General features: G+C 28.4%; 1 non-coding gene across 1 annotated transcript; it reads right to left on the reverse strand.

Annotated features, from left to right (window-relative positions):
* Positions 1 to 524: 524 nt before the first annotated feature.
* On the reverse strand, positions 525 to 596 carry TRNAR-UCU (transfer RNA arginine (anticodon UCU)). Its single transcript has one exon. It is a non-coding gene; the product is annotated as a tRNA-Arg (tRNA).
* Positions 597 to 2,881: the final 2,285 nt, after the last annotated feature.

Consider the following 2,881-nt stretch of genomic DNA (forward strand, 5'->3'; position numbering starts at 1 on the left):
GAATTAGAAGCTTTTGCACAATTCGCTTCTGATCTAGATAAAGCTACTCAAAATCAATTAGCAAGAGGTCAACGATTGCGCGAGTTGCTTAAACAATCCCAATCAGCTCCTCTTACTGTGGAAGAACAGATAGTAACTATTTATACCGGAACGAATGGTTATCTTGATTCATTAGAAATTGGACAGGTAAGGAAATTTCTTGTTGAGTTACGTGCTTACTTAAAGACGAATAAACCTCAATTCAAAGAAATCATATCTTCTACCAAGACATTCACTGGGGAAGCAGAAGCCCTTTTAAAGGACGCTATTAAAGAACAGATGGAACTCTTTTTATTCCAGGAACAAGTAGAAAAAAATTGATGAATCATTAAATAATTTTGTAATTCAATTTTCCAATTTTTATAATTAGTATCTTTTAATATGTTTTTATTTCATTTGAATATTATATATAATGAATTCGAATCAAAATGTAATAAATCAAAAAAAATAGAAGGACAAGGTTGAAATTAGATATGCAAACAACTTGCGTCCAATAGGATTTGAACCTATACCTAAGGTTTAGAAGACCTCTGTCCTATCCATTAGACAATGGACGCTTCTATTTTATATTTGATTCTTTAACCTTTTTAACTAAACCTTATTAAAAAGATTAAAGAATCAAACAAATATAAAGAATTCTAGAAATTATAAAAATAAAATAAATCAAATATTTAGAATAAAAGAAAAAAAAAATAAAAAAGAAAAATCAATTGAATATAATTGAATATATATAACTAAAACTAAATTAAGAAATGAAAATGAAGAATTGACAAATTCTTTAAGAATTCTAGATTCATTCTCGAAGAAAAAAGATAGATTTAAATAGAATAAAATAGAAGCGGGTAGCGGGAATCGAACCCGCATCGTTAGCTTGGAAGGCTAAGGGTTATAGTCGACGTTGATTCATCATTTTGATTTAACGTCTCTAATTCAAAACTGAACGTGAAACTTTTGTTTCATTCGGCTCCTTTACGGAATGAAGAGATGGACAATAAAAAAAATTGACCCATAACATCTATGTCAGCCTTTTTGTATGAATAGGTTTCAAATATCTTGCTTTTTAGATGATCCCTCTAGAAGAGCAATATTCTAACAATCTATGTTTTTTTTCTAGTTACTTCGTTCTCTATTTCTATTTCAGAAAATCTTTAGGAAAAGAAGAAAATTTCCGTCGAGCTAAAAAAATGTCGATGTCTCTAGTAAACTAAAAGAATCGTTTAATAGCTATTTTGCTTCAATTTTTACTATGCAAAAAAATGGAAGATTTAGTTACGATTAGAAAGAAACTTTGTATATTTCTCTCCATAGATCCTTTAGTAATACTCAAAAAATTCGGATTATAGATCCAATTCCAAAAACTTATGTTTCATAATTTTAAAACTCAATTTGTCAAATTCGATTTGATTCTTCTTGTATACAAATTACAATAATGTATATTATACCGCAAATAATTCATCGAGGGGTATAAAGGAGTCCCTTTAAGTAAAAAATAAAGTTTTTGATCGGCATATGAATCAAATGGGGGATCCCTTAACTTTTGGGGGGTCCTTGAAACGAATCGCACTTTTACCACTAAACTATACCCGCTACAATATCATTATTGTATCTTTTGTTGAACAAAGCAATCAGACAAAATAAAGAAATGGGAGGCATAATATTCTAATAAGTCGAGTATTGACATGTTTCATTAGAGAATCTTCTAATGAAATTTGAAAAACGGGATAATTTTCATTTTTTTATTTTGCTGAAGGTTATATATATATACAATTTACGTTACCAGAAAAAAGAGAGGGAGTAAGAAAAGAGAACATTTTTATATTATCTTATTTTGGTTTTATCTCATAGGAATCTATCCGTATCTCTTATTTTTTTTTTAATTACAAATATTTTTACAAATATTTTTTTTTCGAATAAAATATATTCAAATAAAGAATTTTTCTTCAATATTCATGGGAATAAAAGAAAAAGAGCCCGACTAGGTACTGGCCGGGCTCATTGGCTGTATAAAAAGAAAAAAAGAAAACTAAAATATATAGAATAATAAAAAAAAGATAGATAAGATAAAAAAGAATAAAAAAAAAGCAAGTCTCTTTTTTTTTTAAGCTCCCTTTTTGTTCTTCTTGTTTATGTGATATAACATAAACAAAGTAATTCTTTTTTTTTTCAATTGGGGAGAGATGGCTGAGTGGACTATAGCGTCGGATTGCTAATCCGTTGTACAAATTCTTGTACCGAGGGTTCGAATCCCTCTCTTTCCGTTGATAATTTGGTATTTTTTTTTGAACTTGTTTTTTTTATTTACTAGTTAAAGATGTTAAAATAGAGAAAATCCTAAAAATATTTCAAAATTCCGCACAAGCAAGAAAACACAGAATCCACTTTTTTCTTATTCTATTCTTCACGTCCTGGATTACGTCCTGGATCGTTAGATAGGAATCCGAAGATGAAAAGAGAAACGAAAAAGATCACTACCGTATAAACAAAAAGTTTTAGAGTAAGCATTATGAAATCTCCAAGATAATTAAAAAACGACAAAGAAAGAGAATAGATTCTCTTATATTACAACATATTTTGTTTCTTTTAATACTAAGATACTAAGTTTCTAAAAAATGAAGTTTTTTTAGGATATGAGGAGATATATATATATGAGTTTCGAAAATGAATTGATAGTAAGAGTAGATTATTTTATTACAAATTATCAATAATTCTTTTGACCAAAAATCCTTTTTTTCTGTAATCTAGGTATTCGATTGGTGAGGGGTTCCAATCGAATAATCGGATTAGGTTTTTTCAATTCAAAAAACGTAAATGATGAGAAGGTCCCTTTTTTTCCTATATATTG

Source organism: Vigna unguiculata, chromosome 4 (genome assembly GCF_037176805.1).
Source record: "Vigna unguiculata cultivar grain cowpea cultivar isolate G323 ecotype 2 chromosome 4, ASM3717680v1, whole genome shotgun sequence".
Classification (NCBI taxonomy): domain Eukaryota; kingdom Viridiplantae; phylum Streptophyta; class Magnoliopsida; order Fabales; family Fabaceae; genus Vigna; species Vigna unguiculata.